Here is a 17,790-nt window from a genome sequence, read left to right as displayed (position 1 = left end):
AGAAAGAAAGAAAAAAGAAGGAAAGGAAAAAAGAAAAGAAATAAAACAACACCTCATTGTTGCCAGCAGCCCTATACACTTTGGTCCCTGCCTCTCTTTTGAGATCTTTTTCCTCTCATTCCTCATACTCCCTCCAGCTATATCAGCTTTCTGTTCTTCAAATGCGCCAAACAAAATTGGATAAACCAAGAGGCAGACCAAGTACATGTTCAAGGACCAGCAAAGTAAAGGCTTTCCATAATTTGAGGTGTGGGGGGGATTTAATATTGGCAACAAGCCGTTATGGAAAAATCCAGAACATGGATTCCCATTCGTTCATTCATTCATTAGTGGGGGAGGGGCAGACAGGGACAGACAGAAAGGGAGAGAGATGAGAAGCATCAACTCATAGTTGCAGCATCCTAGTTGTTCACTGATTGTTTTCTCATATGGGCCTTGACCGAGAGCTCCAGCTGAGCCAGTGACCTCTTGCTCAAGCCGGCTACTTTTAGGCTCAAACCAGCGACCATGCTGGTGTAAAAAATTACCATCTAAGTACTGCATCACTGCATCACAGAGTTCTAATAGATAGTATTTCACTATCATGCAGATCAAAATGTTTCCTAATTGCCATTAAGACTTCTTCATTGATCCAGGGGCTATTTTATTTTATTTTAATTTATTTTTGTATTTTTCTGAAGTTGGAAACGGGGAGACAATCAGACTCCCGCATGCGCCTGACCGGGATCCACCCGGCACGCCCACCAGGGGGCGATGCTCTGCCCATCTGGGGCATTGCTCTGTGGCAACCAGAGCCATTCTAGTGCCTGAGGCAGAGGCCACAGAGCCATCCTCAGCGCCCGGGCCAACTTTGCTCCAATGGAGCCTTGGCTGTGGGAAGGGAAGAGAGAGACAGAGAGGAAGGAAAGGGGGAAGGGTGGGGAAGCAGATGGGCGCTTCTCCTGTGTGCCCTGGCCGGGAATCGAACCCAAGACTCCTGCACGCCAGGCTGACGCTCTACCACTGAGCCAACCAGCCAGGGCCAGGGGCTATTTTATTTTTTATTTTTATTTTTTTTTTTTTTATTTTTTTTTTATAAGATTTCTTTTTTTTTTTTTTTTTTTTTATTCATTTTAGAGAGGAGAGAGAAAGGGAGAGACAGAGACAGAGAGGGAGAGAGAGACAGAGAGAGAAGGTAGGGAGGAGCTGGAAGCATCAACTCCCATATGTGCCTTGACCAGGCAAGCCCAGGGTTTTGAACCGGCGACCTCAGCATTTCCAGGTCAACGCTTTATCCACTGCGCCACCACAGGTCAGGCGGGGCTATTTTAAAGAGTAGGGTTTTTTTCTCTCACAAATTGGACTTTATATTTGTCACCATTAAATGTCTGAATTTTAAAGAGATTCTTGGACTGGGGGTTTATATCCATCAGCTTGTTTAACATCAGCACCTATCTCATCTCCAGTAGCTTTCCTGGAACTGCTACCTTCACCATGAGCTCCATGAGTTTTCCCAATTCAAACTTGGGCTTCTTCAGCATTTTGACTTTTCTAACAAACACATCAAGGAGCAGATAAATCGATTGGCAAGCTTTTCTACGTCTTTTCCAATGCTATCTGGAATCATTTCATTGACCACTTCTTTCAGGTCATTTGTCTGCACCTCTCAGGTCATGATTCTGTCACTTTCTTCCAGATTTGGCGGACCTGTTGATGCTGAGCATAAGAGGTCTTTTGAATCTGATTGTTATGGTTTTTTTTAGTAAAATCAACACAAAATAGACGAAGCACACCACCATCGGTAGTCTTGACATTGACATAAGCTTCAGTCATGGTCTACCATTTTTTGACCATGGAGCACATTTTGTCATGGGAAAGATCCATGCCATGAAAATTAGTCAGGCAGTTTTTACCTTGAACATCTTTGTTGATTAGCTTGTATTTTCTAAATGCAACTTGATCATTCTGCAGGTTAGCCAGGCTCGCTTCAAAAACACGACCCTTGAGACTATCAGATGCAATTTTGGTTCCTTAAGTTCTTGTGACCAGTGTTTTCCCAATATTTCTTTTTTTTTTTCTTTAGTGACAGAGACAGAGAGAAGGACAGACAGACAGAAAAGAAGAGAGATGAGAAGCATTAGTTCTTTGGTGCGGCAGCTTAATTGTTCATTGATTGCATATGATTCTCATATGTGCTTGACCGGGGCCTAGAGCAGAGCAAGTGACCCCTTGCTCAAGCCAGCGACCTTGGGTCCAAGCTGGTGAGCCTGGCTCAAACCAGATGAGCCCGCGCTCAAGCTAGCAAACTCGGGGTTACAAACCTGGGTCCTCCGTGTCCCAGTTCAAAGCTCTATCCACTGCTCCATCGCCTGGTCAGGCTCCCAATATATCTTATATTGAACATAGCTGGTGCTTTCACACCACACCAATCTTTCTTAGAAAATGGACCAACCACTTTTTTCTTGGCTCTCTTTTTGCCGCCTTTTGCAAGACTCTTGTTCTTGCCCACTGCCATGGTGCTGCTCAGAGAGCCGAAAGGGCAAAGAGTAGTTCTTGATTTATAAGTAAGGATTTTAAGTTATATTTTTTGTTATTAAGTTATAACTTAATTTTATTGTGGCAAAGAACATATTCTCTTTGATTTCAAACATTTGAACTTGCTGATACTTGCTTTATGGCTGAGAATGAGGTTAGTTGTTGTGAGCGTGCTGACTGTGCTTGATTGGAATGTGTATTCTGAAGTTGGTGATTACAGTATACCATACATGTCCATGAGGTCAAATTTTTGTTTTTCAAATATTCTATAACCTTAATAATTTTTTTTCTGTTGGCTCTATCATACATTGATAAGTGGGTTTAAATCTTACTATGATTGTTTATTTATCTAGTTCTCTTCAAATTTTTGTCAATTTTTATTTTATTTATTTTTAAAATTTTTAAATTAATTTTTAATTTATTGTGTTTACATGGATTCAAGTGTCCCACTGAATATAGCTCCCTCACCCCACCCCTGTGTCCCTTTTTATACCCGCTTTGCTCCTCTCCCCCTAACTCCCTCCTTCCTTGTCAATTTTTACTTTATGTATTTTGAGGTTATGTTGTTAGGAGCATATAAATTTAGGCTTTTTTTTTTTTTTTTCTGAAGCTGGAAATAGGGAGAGATAGTCAGACAGACTCCCGCATGCGCCCGACCGGGATCCACCCGGCACGCCCACCAGGGGCGATGCTCTGCCCATCCTGGGCGTCGCCATATTGCGACCAGAGCCACTCTAGCGCCTGAGGCAAAGGCCAAGGAGCCATCCCCAGCGCCCGGGCCATCTTTGCTCCAATGGAGCCTTGGCTGCGGGAGGGGAAGAGAGAGACAGAGAGGAAGGCGCGGCGGAGGGGTGGAGAAGCAAATGGGCGCTTCTCCTGTTTGCCCTGGCCGGGAATCGAACCCGGGTCCTCCGCATGCTAGGCCGACGCTCTACCGCTGAGCCAACCAGCCAGGGCCTAAATTTAGGCTTTTAAGAATTTTCTGGTGCATCAGACTTTTTATCATTAAAATATCTCTATCTCTAGTAATTTTTTGCCTTAAATTATGTTTTATCTAATACAGCTATGCCAACTTTATTTTGGTATTTGTATTATATATCCCTTTCTCTTTCTATTGTTTTATTGTCAGCTTTCCTATATATATATATATATATTTTTTTTTTTTTTGTAGATTTTCTTTATTGATTTTACAGAGAGAAAGAGAAACAAGGGATAGAGCATGAAGTTTTAACTCATAGTTGCTTCACTTTAGTTGTTCATTGATTGCTTGTTATATGTGCCTGGACCAGGCAAGAGCAGGGTTTTGAACCAGCGACTTCAGTATTCCAAGTCAACGCTTTATCCATCGTGCCACCACAGGCACAGCTTTCTTATATTCTTAGGTCTTAAATGTATCTTGTAAATATTCATAGTTGAAATTTTGAAAATCCACTCTGCAATCTTTTTAGTGAGGGAGACAGAGAGAGAGAGAGAGAGAGAGAGAGAGAGAAAGAGAGAGAGATGAGAAGCATCAACTCTTCATTGCAGCACCTTAGTTGTTCACTGATTGCTTTCTCATATGTGCCTTGACTGGGTTAGGGGGGCTCTAGTTGTGCCAGTGACCCCTTGCTAACCAGGGACCCTGGGCTCAAGCCAGCAACATTGGGCTTCCAGCCAGTAGCCTTTGGGCTCATGCCAGTGACCATGGGGTCATGTCTATGAGCCCATGCTCAAGCCAGCAACACTGTACTCAAACTGGTGAGCCCATGTTCAAGCCGGATGAACCCATGATCAAGCCAGCAACTTCAGAACCTTGAACCTGGGTCCTCTGTGTCCCAAGCCAATGTTATATCCACTGCGCCACTGCCTGGTCAGGTCACTCCGCAATCTTTTAACATAAGTATTTAGTCCATATATATACATGTAATGAAATTACTGTTACATCTGAGTTGAATTTCTTATTTTTTTTTGTGATAGAGATAGAGAGACAGAGAGAGGGACAGATAGGGACAGACAGGAAGGGAGAGAGATGAGAAGCATCAATTCTTCGTTGTGGCACCTTAGTTTCTCATTGATTGCTTTCTCATACGTGCTTTGACCAGGGGGCTACAGCAGACCGAATGACCCCTTGCTCAAGCCAGCGACCTTGGGCTCAAATTGGTGAGCCTTGCTCAAATCATATGAGTCTGTGCTCAAGCTGGCGACCTCAGGGTTTTGAACCTGGGTTCTCCGCGTCCCAATTCGATTCTCTATCAACTGCAGCACCGCCTGGTCAGGCTGAGTTGAATTTTTTTTGTATTTTTCTGAAGTGAGAAGTGGGGAGACAGACAGACAGACTCCCACATGTCCCCAACCAGTATCCACCCAGCATGCCCACCAGGGGGTGATGCTCGGCCCATCTTGGGCATTGCTCCACTGCAATCGGAGCCATCCTCAGTGCCCGGGCCAACTTTGCTCCAATGGAGCCTTGACTGCAGGAGGGAGAGACAGAGAGAAAGGAGAGAGGAAAGGGTGGAGAAGCAGATGGGTGCTTCTCCTGTGTGCCCTGACTGGGAATCAAACCCAAGACTTCCACACGCTGGGCTGACGCTCTACCACTGAGCCAACTGGCTAGGGCTTAAGGTGAATTCTTTAAAAAAGATTTTATTTATTGATTTTAGAGAAAGGTGAGGGGGAGGAGGAATGGGAAGCATCAACTTGAAGGTGGTTCTCATATGCACCTTGACCAGGCAAGCCTGGGTTTTTTTTTGTTGTTGTTGTTGTTTTGTATTTTTCTGAAGCTGGAAACAGGAGAGACAGTCAGACAGACTCCCGCATGTGCCCGACCGGGATCCACCCGGCACGCCCACCAGGGGCGATGCTCTGCCCACCAGGGGGCGATGCTCTGCCCCTCTGGGGCGTCGCTCTGCCGCGACCAGAGCCACTCTAGCGCCTGGGGCAGAAGCCAAGGAGCCATCCCCAGCGCCCGGGCCATCTTTGCTCCAATGGAGCCTTGGCTGCAGGAGGGGAAGAGAGAGATAGAGAGGAAGGAGGGGGTGGGGGTGGAGAAGCAAATGGGCGCTTCTCCTATGTGCCTTGGCCGGGAATCGAACCCGGGTCCTCCGCACGCTAGGCCGATGCTCTACCGCTGAGCCAACCGGCCAGGGCAGTATATACTAGTTTTTAAATAATAAATTCTGTTTCTTTTAGTGTTTGTCTAAGAAATCAAATCTCTAACAATAAAACATAATTAATCAACAACTCTACTTAGACAATACAAAGACTTTAGAATACTTTCAACCATATTACCCTTCCTAACCTATGTTTTTATTGTTGTGTGTTTAAATCCCTTCTTTAACATATAAGATATCATGGTTGTTGCTATTGTTTTACACAACCAAAATTTGTTCATATTTATTCACACATTTTTCACTTTCTTTGCTTTTTATTTCTTTTTGCATCTCAAATATTTCATCTGGGATCACTTTGTTTTTCTGCCTAAATTATATCCTTTAAACCAGGGGTCTCAAACTTGCGGCCCGCCGAACAATTTTGTGCGGCCCGCAGACTAATCCACGAAGTTCAAAATATTTTGGATAAAATTAAGTAAGCCTAGGGGCCTACTTGTATTTTTCATTTCTCTAGCATCCTAGCTAGATATTAGCTTAGTTAACAGCAGTCGTGATGCGAAATACAGTTTCTGGTCGTTTTGTGACACTGAATTAACTGCATGTACGATTGTGCTTGTTGTACTGATTTTTTTTTTGTTTTCAACTGCAGTGAGAAAAGTGTTGCGTAACAGTTGCCTTTTGTAGACCTAGTGCGGCCTGCCGAAAGGCTGTGATCTTGCTCTGCGGCCCACATACTGAGTTGAGTTTGAGACCCCTGCTTTAAACTTTTACTAAGATTTGCTGCTAGTGGTAAACTCTCTTCATTTTTTTAAAATCCAAAAATGTATTTTTATTTTATTTTTGAAATTTATTTTTCACTGGTTATAAAATTGGCAATTAGTTTCTATCAACACATTGATCTTATTCTGGCTTTCATGGTTATTGTTGAGGAGTCAGTTGCTAACTGACTACTGGTCTTTTGAAGAGCATCTCTTTTCTGTTACTGAGATCTCTTTGCTTTTGGTATTCTTCAAACATACAGTAATGTTTCTAGGTGTGAATTTCTTTATATTTGATTCATTGGGCTTCTTGAATCTTTGGGTTAGCTTCTCATCAATTTTGAAAAATTTGAAAATCCACCATTATTTCTTTAAATATTCCTTTGCCACATTCTCACTCTTCTGGGAACTCAGAATGAATATAGGTAAGACCTTCTCACCTCCATTCTTCATGTTCCTCAATTTTTAAAATATGTTTTCTGCCCTGTCTCTTCATGGTGCATTGTGAATAATTTCCTTTGACCTATGTCACAGTTCACTATCTCTCTATTCAGCTGCTGCTTTTAACTTTAAACTTATTCACAAAGTGTTCAGTTTCTACTAGTTTTGTCATTATCAAAGCATCTTGATTATTTTTTATAGTTCCTCAATTCCTGCAAAAAAAATGGCAACCTTACATTTTATATAAACAAAGTAAATTGTTCTTGTCTAATAATTCTAAAGTCATAGGTATTTAGTACATCTGTTTCTAGCGTCTCTTATTTCTGCTAGTTCTTGTTCCTGGCATGTTGTCTATTTGGTTGTATCTGTGTGCTACTCACTTTTCCTTGACAATATGTTTAAGGGAACACATTGTCTTTTAATGAAGTGTCTTTCCCCCAGAGAATACTTTTTGTGTATGTATTGTCGAAGCTTAGAAACACTACCAGTGTGAGACTAAACTAAATTCACAATCTGGTTCATTGGACCACCCGTGAAAATGGGTTGGAAATTCACAAATTTCCTTCTAGCTTCCCTTACCCTGAAGGTATAGCCAGCGCTTTCCCAGTTTAATGTGGACTCCTCACCTTGGGTAGGCCCTGAGCTTTTTTTATTTCTCTTATCTGAGAAGCCATCAAAGTAAAAGTTTAAATTTGCCAGGACTGTAAAATTTCTTCAGGGCTGAAGTACTCTGATTACTTCTCTGGCTTCTCAATTTCCCTTCAGTTATGGCCTGATAAATCTTGTGAGACCTTCAGTGCTTTTAAGACTGAAAAAATTTTTTTTCATCCAGCATTTTTAGTTGTTTCAGTGGGAGGGTTTATGTGAATAACCTAGCCTGCCATGATCAACAACTTCAATTACTTTGGCCTCTTAGCTTTGCGTAATTTTTCTTCTTAGCACTTAACACTACTTGACATTGTATATTTATTTGTCCACAAAAATAGGTCGAAAGCTTCATGGGTACCTATGCTTTGTTTTGCTCACTGCTGTTCCCTAGCACCCAGAATAGAGGCTGGCACATAGTGACTACTCAGTGTTTGTTGAATGAATGAGTGAAAAAAAAAGAGCAAGTTTGCAACCTCTTTGTGCTGTGGCTACAACCGGAAAGCAAGACCACGGGGGGATTCAGAAACATGGTTACAAATCAGGAATCTATGGGAAGACCTTTTAAAGCACAGTCTCAAATCAAGGTCACAACTTAGCAAAGTGGCATGAAGAAGTATGCACAGCCTCGCTGGTTTCGGTACTTCCCAGGATCAGGTATTAGTCTGGGCTGTGGGTTGCAGTTGATATCCATGTGTGTCCCTTTTACTCTCTCTGGGACTTTGTTTCCTTTCTCACTCATCTCTGCTTTTATCTGTCATCCTTACCTTTCACTGAATCTCAGGTGTCTGTGACTCTCTTATTTCCTTTCGCTTTGCTCTTGTCTCTCTGTATTCATCTCTATGTCGGTCTCTGTTTTTATGTCCCTGTCTTCCTTTGTTGTGTCCTTCTCTTCCCTCCTCTGTAAGACACAGTTCCAACGGTTCTGACTCCGTCTGCACCTCTGTTCCCTAGCTTTATCTCTAGGATGTTTGCCAAGCCAACGTCCACCCTGGTCACCAATCTCTCTATCTCTGCCCCACCCCATTTCTTGTCTTTGTGCCTTTTCTTTTTCTACACTCCGTTTCTGTTCTATCACCTTTATCACTGTCCCTTCTGTTGCCAGCTCCTCTGCCTTTATTTCTTCACCTGTCACTGTGTCATTGGATGTGCTCTGTTACTCCCACCCAGTACGGTCACCACTGTTACTCTTCACTCTAAGTGTGTGCAGTGTTGCTGTTCCCTCTGAATCTGTCTCCTCTGCCTCCCCCAACTCTGAACCCTCCATCTCTGACCCCTCTATTTCTGTTCCCTCCATTGTTCCGTCTGCCACTCCCCATTCTTTCTCTGTACCCTCTGAAAACCGGTCCACTCCTCATCTAATGTTGTTTCCTGCATCTCTAACATTGTTACCTTTATGTCCCTTTGCCTCTGTCACTGTTGCCTCCAATTTTATTTCTGGCACTTTCTCCTTAATTTTTATCACTTTCCCCTCTATTACTTCTGTTTGCTGTTCTGTTACTGTCCTCTGAGTCTCTGTCTTTTGTACCTCTGTCTTTTGTCTTTATGATTGTCACCTCTATATCTGCCACTCTCCCCCTTTTTTTTCCTATAATTGTCCCCTTGGTCCTTGTCCCTTCTGTCACTGTCCTCTTTCTCTCTTCATGTCACTGCTTTGCTCTATTACTGTCCTCTTGGTCTCTCTCCCTTCTTTCTTAGACCCTGTGGACTCTGTCCAGGATGCCTAGGGTCTCTGTCTCAGTTCCTTGTCTCTGACTTCCTGTCTCCTCAGCAACGTTCATCTCTGACTCACCATCTTCTCTGTCTCTGATACTTTCCCCTTTGATTTTGACCTCTTTGTCAGAGTCAATTCTGTTACCAGATGCGGACTGGGCCCAGAATGGGCCTGTCTTGGGACAGCTGGCAATGTGTACAGAAAGAGTTCACTACACGAGTCCAGGTGATTTTGAGAGGATGTTTATAACAGCTGGGGATGCTGCAAGGAAGGAAGGGCTTAAAATAGAAGAAACAAAAGGAGAGAGCCGAGGTGGGGCTGCTGTGGCTCCCTGAGAAATCGGAGAAAAGGGGCCTTGGAGACAGGTTTGGGGGTAAACCCGGGACGAGCTGCCACTGCCCACTGCTTCCTGGGTTGCAAGTCTTGTGGGGACCTTTAGAGTAAGAGAGAAAAGTATGGGCATGCTCCAGAGACAGCCTGCTGGCTGGGTCCTTGGTCTCCAGGCTTATCTTTCTTTAGCCGCTGGGAACCTTAGGGGAGGTTTTGGGGGAGGGTTTCAGTAGAATATATTAGCTTTCCAGGGGTGTCCTTTACTATGATAATTCATTAAAATGTGCATAAAGAGGTGGCAGGGTTATTTTCTGGTCAGTTTAATTAAAACAATTTTTATTTATTCATTTTAGAGAGGGGAGAGAGAGAGAGACAGAAAGACACAGAGAGAGAAGTGGGGGGAGCAGGAAGTATCAACTCCCATATGTGCTTTGACCAGGCAAGCCCAGGGGTTTTGAACTGGGGACCTCAGTGTTCCAGTTAGACGCTTTATCTGCTGCGCCACCACAGTTCAGGCTGGTTGGTTTCATTTTTAAAAGAATGAATCAGGACCCTGGCTGGTTAGTTCAGTCAGTTAGAGCATTGTCCAGAAACACCAAAGTTATGGGTTTGATCCCCAATCCTGGTCAGGGCACATATGGGAAGCAACCAATAAATGAATGCTCTCTCTCTTTCTCTTCTTTACTCTCTCTCTCAAATCTATCAATTAAAAAAAGAGAGATCTTTTAAAAAAAATTAAAAAGAGGCCTGACCAATGGATAAAGCTTCGACCTGGAATGCTGAGGTCGTCTGTTAAACCCTGGACAAGGCACATAAGGCAGGGGTCGGGAACCTATGGCTTGTGAGCCAGATGTGGCTCTTTTGATGGCTGCATCTGGCTTGCAGACAAATCTTTAATAAAAAAATAATAACGTTAAAAATATAAAACAGTCTCATGTATTACAATCCACTCATTTCCTACCGCTCATGTTCATGGTTGCGGGTGGCTGGAGCCAATCACAGCTGTCCTCCGGGACACCACCAAACTTTTATTGGATAATGCCTAACGTACACGGGTCATTGTATGGCTCTCACTGAATTACATTTTAAAATATGTGGCGTTCATGGCTCTCTCAGCCAAAAAGGTTCCCGATCCCTGACAAGGGAAGCAACTACTGCAAGTTGATGCTTCCCATTCCTCCCCACCATTCTCTCTATAAAAAAATTAAATAAAATAATTAAAAATAAGGACCAGGACCAAGACCAGTCTGCCCCTGGACGGTCTGAAATGTGTAAACCATTTGCTCCTAAGTGTCTTTGGTTAGGGAAGAGAAAACTTTGCAATTCATTAGCTGGTTGTAACTTGCGTAAATGACTTGGCCTTGTTTAATTAGTTTGTCTCCGTTTCCTTTATTCCATTTGTCAAGGGATTTCCGTAGCCTCTTCTAACCCAGGCCCCTCGGTGGCCTTCTCTAACTCCGGGTCTCTGCTGCTGTCCCCGACGCTAGGCTTTGGTCCCATTGCCTTCGGGTCTTCCACCGTGACGGGGCCCCACTGCTGCCTCCTCCGTCTCTATAGCAACCTTCCTCTGGTCCCGCCCAGGTCCCTGTCGCCCGGTCTCTGGGCCCTTGCGGCGTCCTCCTCTTCCTCTGCCCCATTCTGCGTCTCCCTGGCTGCTGCTCTCTGCCCGCCTCCCACCGTCTTCTGTTCCTGGGGGTTTGCATATGTGGGGGGCTCTGGCCCTTTGGCGCTGTTTCTCCAATCCGTCTCCGGATGTTACTCTTCAGGGTTCTGCCCCTCGCCAACAATTTTATGGCGCCACGTCCTCTCCCAGGCCTTTTCCGGGGCAGCGGGGCCCACCTCCGCCCATCAGTCTGTCGGCCTGGCTGCTTCCCCACCGCTCCGTGCCTCTCGCCTCACGCTTCTTTTCCTCACCCCCTTTCCCGCCCTCAGTCGCCCCTCACGCTAAAAGGAACCTCAAGGCGCATCAACCACCGCACTCGAGAAAGTGCGCGCGACCCGCCTGCGGGCTCGCGGCAGCTCAAGCGAACTCGCGCGCGAGCTCACGCGCTCCGGCGGCTGGCTAAGCAACTGGTGACGCCACGGGGCTTTATTCCCGCCTCCTTGGAGGCCTCAACCAGCGGGCGGTTGCTAGAGTAAAGCGTTGCCAAGCACCAGGTGGCGCTCAGGTCCTGAGCTAGCAGACCCGGCATACCTTATAGAGACGCGTGTCGTCATGGCAACTGTACACTAACAGGATACCTGAGCTGTTTGGTTGGATACATTAATCTCACTGGATATTTGTCGAGTAAACGCCTGTATCTGATCGAATGCCAGAGAATTTTGATCTTCCCTTCCCGGCACTTCTTTCCTCTGGAGGGATGTCTCCCACAAGCACTGGCAATGGAAAGTGACTTGAGTCTCCAGGGGGATGTGAAGGGTGTTGTACAGGGGCACTGCAATTCAGCCGGTAGCGGTTGACCAGACGGGTTCTTTCAGGTACAGCCTCCCTGTACTCCGCCAGAGGGCGACACAGTATGCTGGTCCCTTGGAGGTCTTGGTGACTGATGACGTCACTGGCCAACCATTCTTGATTGGCTACATTTCTCTGCGCTGGCAAAGTCATAAGGGAAGCCTTAGAGGACTGTATCATAGGAGGGAAGAAAAAAGAAACTGTGTGCCCAGAAGTAATGTATGACCTTGGTTTCAAATGCTGAAATACGCAAAGGGAATACACCTTTATTATCTCTTCTAATCTCCATAATCACTCCCAGACGTGCAAACTATCATTAGAGAAAAAACCTGCTAGAGCTATGGACCCATGCAATGGACACCTGTTGTTTGTTTGACTGACATCTGTTATCCATGACTTAATTTTTTTTTAATTTAGTGAGAGGAGGGGAGGCAGAGACAGACTACAACATGTGCCCCGACCAGGATCCACCCAGCAAGCCACTAGGGTGATGCTTTGCCCATCTAAGGCTGTTGCTCCATTGCTGAGCAACCGAACTCTTCTTAGCGCCTGAGGTGGAGGCCATGGAGCCATCCTCAGCGCCCCGGACCAACTTGCTCCAATTGAGCCATGGCTGCAGGAGAAGAAGAGAGAGAGAGAAAAAGAGAGAGAGAGAGAGAGAGAGAGAGAGAAGTGAGAGGGGGAGGGGTGGAGAAGCAGATGGACTTTTCCTGTGTTCCCTGGCCGGAAATTGAACCTAAGACATCTACACGTTGGGCCAATGCTCTATCACTAAGCCAACAGGCCAGGATTAAATTATTTTTTACATACTTTTCTTTTAGCAGTTTTAGGTTTACAGAAAGTATTGAGCAAAAAGTACAGATGATTTCCATATACTGCAGTGGGGTCTATGGCATAATGAATCCTTGTGTCCTAATTCTTCCTATTAGTAACATTTTGCATTAGTGTGGTACATTTGTTACAATTAAAGACAATACTATATGATCCCACTTATCTGAGATACCTAAAGCAGTCAAATTAACAGAGACAGAAGGTAGAATGGTGGTTTTCAGGGGCTGTGAGGAAGAAAGATTAGGGAGTTGTTTCCATTTTTCAAGATGAAAAGAGTTCTAAAGATTGGCTGCACAACAATGTGCATGTTATTTACCACTACTGAACTGTACACTTAAAATGGATTAAGATGGTAAGTTTTATGTTGTGTGTATTTTCCACAATTTAAAAAATGTTGGCCCTGGCCGGTTGGCTCAGTGGTAGAGTGTCAGCCCGGTGTGTGGAAGTCCCAGGTTTGATTCCTGGTCAGGGCACACAGGAGAAGTGCCCATATGCTTCTCCAGCCTTTCCTCTCTCCTTCCTCTCTGTCTCTCTCTTCCCCTCAGCAGCCGGGCTCCATTGGAGCAAAGTTAGCCCGGACACTGAGGACAGCCCCATGGCCTCTGTCCCCCTCAGGCGCTAGAATGGCTCCGGCCCCAATGTAGTGGCACCCCAGATGGGCAGAGCATTGCCTCCTGGTGGGCATGCTGGGTGGATCCCAGTTGGGTACATGAGAGAGTCTGTCTTACTGCCTCTCTGCTTCTAACTTCAGAAAAATACAAAAAATAAATCTATATAAATAAAAATGTAAATGTTCATTTGTTCAAAATCTTAAATCTTCGAAAGTTCTTCACCAATTGCTTTGAAATTTTGACACAACGTTGCATTCAAATACGCACATGTTTTTATGTTCTTATATACCTACTATTATATAGATGTCACACCTGTGACAGGTAAAAACATGCTTTTTTTTAAAAAAAAAAACAGTGCCATTTGTTGGACATAAAAGCAACACATGCTATACTAAATATTTTATGATTCCATTTCAATGTTATGGGAGAAATATAAATCACACATCGCACATGGCTGAAGATATTTTCTGTCAAATACGCAAGGAAAATTTAAATATGAACATGGATTTCACAGCAGAAATCTACAATGAAGCATTGATAATGATTGAAGATTTGTGCTTAGATATTGCAAACAAAGTTCTCAATCATTTGGGAATGCCATCACTGAATCGATTTGCTGCTGCTTTGTTCAATGTAGAATTGTGTCGTGAACAAAATTACAACACAGGTGATCTTTTGTCGTATGTACAATCAAATATTCCTAAGCTAAAGCTTGAGCAAAAAGGCATTTATGATCAAATAATAATGCAAACTGTCAATAACAGGGTTGGAGAAATCTTAGATGCCCCAGGAGGAACTGATAAAACGTTACTAATTAGAATGATTCTGGCAGTAATTCGATCCCAAAATGACAAAGCCTTAGCTCTTGCGTCGTCCGGAATAGCTGCGACATTGCTACCAGGTGGAAGAACTGCTTGTTCCGCTTTGAAATTGCCATTGAACATGCAATTCATTGAAACTCCCATGTGCAACATTTCCAAAGCATCAGGTATGGGAAAAGTATTGCAGAAATGCAAACTTATTGTTTGGGAAGAATGCCCAATGGCGCACAAAAAGTCACTTGAGACTCTTGATCGATCATTGCAAGATTTGCGTGGAAACATCAGACCATTTAAGAATGCATTAATAGGCCCTGGCCGGTTGGCTCAGCGGTAGAGCGTCGGCCTAGCATGCGGAGGACCCAGGTTCGATTCCCGGCCAGGGCACATAGGAGAAGCGCCCATTTGCTTCTCCACCCCTCCGCCGCGCCTTCCTCTCTGTCTCTCTCTTCCCCTCCCGCAGCCAAGGCTCCATTGGAGCAAAGATGGCCTGGGAACTGGGGATGGCTTTGTGGCCTCTGCCCCAGGCGCTAGAGTGGCTCTGGTCGCAACATGGCGACGCCCAGGAGGGTCGCAACATGGCGACGCCCAGGATGGGCAGAGCATCGCCCCCTGGTGGGCAGAGCGTCGCCCCCTGGTGGGCCTGCCGGGTGGATCCCGGTCGGGCGCATGCGGGAGTCTGTCTGACTGTCTCTCCCTGTTTCCAGCTTCAGAAAAATGCAAAAAAAAAAAAAAAAAAAAGAATGCATTAATATTGCTTACAGGAGATTTCAGGCAAACATTACCTGTAATTCCTCGATCGACACCAGTGGGTGAAATAAATGCTTGCTTGAAAAACTCCATTTTGTGGCAACACATAAAGACGTTAAAATTACCTACAAATATGCGTGTCCAGCTGCAAAACGATCGATCAGCTGAGATATTCTCACATCAATTGCTGGAAATTGGGAACGGAAAGGTGCCGGTTGATCTGACCTCAGAACGAATTTCATTGCCTCATAACTTCTGCAATTTAGTGACGTCAAAAGAAGAATTGGTTGAAAAAGTATTTCTCAATATTCAAACCAGTGATAAGAATCATGATTGGCTGAGTGAACGAGCTATTCTTGCGGCCAAGAACAAAGACGTCTTTGAACTTAACAATATTATTCAGTCTAACATTCAAAGTGAGGCAGTCACATACAAGTCCGTCGACACTGTTGTGGAAGCAGATGAAGCAGTTAATTATCCAACAGAATTTTTGAATTCACTAGATCTGCCAGGGATGCCACCGCATGTACTGCAATTGAAAATCGGCTTGCCAATTATCAAGTTGCGAAATATCAACGAATCAAAGTTTTGCAACGGCATGCGGCTTGCAGTAAAAAAAATTAATGAGCAACGTTGTAGAAGCAACAATTTTGACAGGACCTTTCAAAGGTGAAGATGCCCTCATTCCTCGCATTCCTATGATTCCAATGGATATGCCATTTCAATTTAAGAGATTGCAATTTCCAATTCGATTGGCGTTTGCAATCACCATCAGCAAAGCTCAGGGCCAATCTTTAGAATTGTGTGGTTTAGATCTAAACATGGATTGCTTCTCACATGGACAATTATATGTTGCGTGTTCTAGAGTCGGCAAACTAGACAATCTCTGTATCTGCACAGACAATGCAACAACAAAAAATATTGTATACCCGCAAGTATTGTGAAATTAAACATATTAGAAATGTGTGCTTTCTCTTTTTTTTCTTTTCCATTTAACCAGACTGAGCCACAGCAACGCGTGGCTGGGTACAGCTAGTAAATAAATAAATAATAAATTAAATGTACCAATTTGAAGTGTACTCTTTAAGACTTCTTATTCTTTTTTTTTAATCAATTTTTTGTTCCATATATTTATGTATTTGTTGGGCAGATAAAATATATTATTCTCACTTTGTTAAAGATGGCACTGCCCACGTGGAAGCCCGTCACCCAGGTGATTGCTTGGGATGGGTGTGATTATATTAATGTGTGTTGGGGGTGGGCTGTGGGCAGGCAGGATCTTTGTATCTTGGGGCTTGGTTTTAGGACTAAGCCTTTCCCACCCTTTTTGATGTGGGTGATGCACTCTCATGAGGAATCCCATTATGCCTCAGATAAGTGACTTTGTATCAGAGACTTCCTTGTTTGTATATTGGATTAAAGGTCTGGATTTCTACACTACAAAGTGGGGCAGACTGGAAGCTTGCTCTCTCTCAGTTCCTGAGATTAGCGTTAGAGCAGAGAGCAGGTTGGAGAGCACAGTAAGGCCATGTGAAGGAGAGGAGAGGCAGCCAAGATGGCAGAGTGCTGAAAGAGAAGCCAGTTAGGGCAGAGTTTGTGCAGAGAGAAGGAGATGGGGAACAAAGGAGAATGAGGCTGGTGAGCTAGAAACCTTTGATTCTAGGAAACTCGGATAAGTCAGTAGCTTTGTGAACACTGAATGAGTGGGTTTTGGAGCCCAGTGTGTGTTTTTACTTGCCCACTGGGTGCAAGCTAGGATTAAAGATAATGACTCACCAGTTCGGGGCTCTGTTGTTTCATTACCGTCTGTCCGAATCCAATGCGAACCTGCACGGGCCAGGCAGCTGTGATACTGTCTGGTGGCCATGGATACTGGCCATACAGTAGTCATTGGTTGATTCTTGTGTGTGCCCTGACTGGGAATCAAATCCTTAACCTTGGCATATGGGACAATGCCCTAACGGTTAGGGCCTAACCAACTGAGCTATCTGGCCAGGACTTTAGTGACTTTTGACAATTATCTACAGTGTGTGACCACCTCCACAATCATGCCTGCATTCTTACACCTCAACCCCAGGCAGCCCTGATCTGATTTCTGTCCCTATAGTTTACTGTGCCCTCGTTTACAATTTCACATAACTGGAGTCATATAATTTGTAATCTTTTGTGTCTGGATCCTTTCACAAGTCACACTGTTTGGGGATTTATCCATGGTACTAGGCTCATCAAAAGGTAGTTCTTTTTGTGGCTGAGTAGTACTCCATCCTATAGACGTACCATGACTGGTTACCCGTTCTTGTTGATGCACATTTCAGTCATTTCCAGTTTTCCAGATTGGAGCTCTTATGAACAAGGCTGCTATAGATATTTGCGTGGACATATGTTTTTCTTATGGGTAAATACTCAAGAGTGGAATTGCTGACTCACACGATACATTTATATTTAATTTTAAATTTATGTTAATGATAAACCATTTTTCAAGGGGAGTGTGGTGGGTTGACTGGTGGCCCCAAAAAGATATGTCCATGTCCTAACCCACCAGCACCTGTGAATGTGACCTGATTTGGAAAAGGGTCTTTGCAAATATAATTAAGTTGAGGATCTCTGGTTAAGATCATCCTGGATTCAGAGTGGTCCTTAAATCCAATGACAGGTGTCCTTATAAGACAAAGACAGAAAAATATTTTTAAAAAGGACACACTGGAATGATTAGAGCCAACATAAGTCTATTCAAAACAAACTGGCCGTGAAAAGTTGTCCTGCTTCCATTCCCTGCTGGAACATCTTCATCCCTTCTGGAACAGCTGAGGCTTACATATGGAGTCAGTCAATATTAA

General features: G+C 44.2%; 1 pseudogene; it reads right to left on the bottom strand.

The window, feature by feature from the left end:
* Nucleotides 1-1,374: 1,374 nt before the first annotated feature.
* LOC136332130 (small ribosomal subunit protein eS1-like) lies at nt 1,375-2,494 on the bottom strand (annotated as a pseudogene).
* Nucleotides 2,495-17,790: the final 15,296 nt, after the last annotated feature.

This window comes from Saccopteryx bilineata, chromosome 3 (genome assembly GCF_036850765.1).
Source record: "Saccopteryx bilineata isolate mSacBil1 chromosome 3, mSacBil1_pri_phased_curated, whole genome shotgun sequence".
Classification (NCBI taxonomy): domain Eukaryota; kingdom Metazoa; phylum Chordata; class Mammalia; order Chiroptera; family Emballonuridae; genus Saccopteryx; species Saccopteryx bilineata.
The sequence above is the reverse complement of the archived record's forward strand: the minus strand, read 5'-3'. Positions and strand labels throughout refer to the sequence as shown.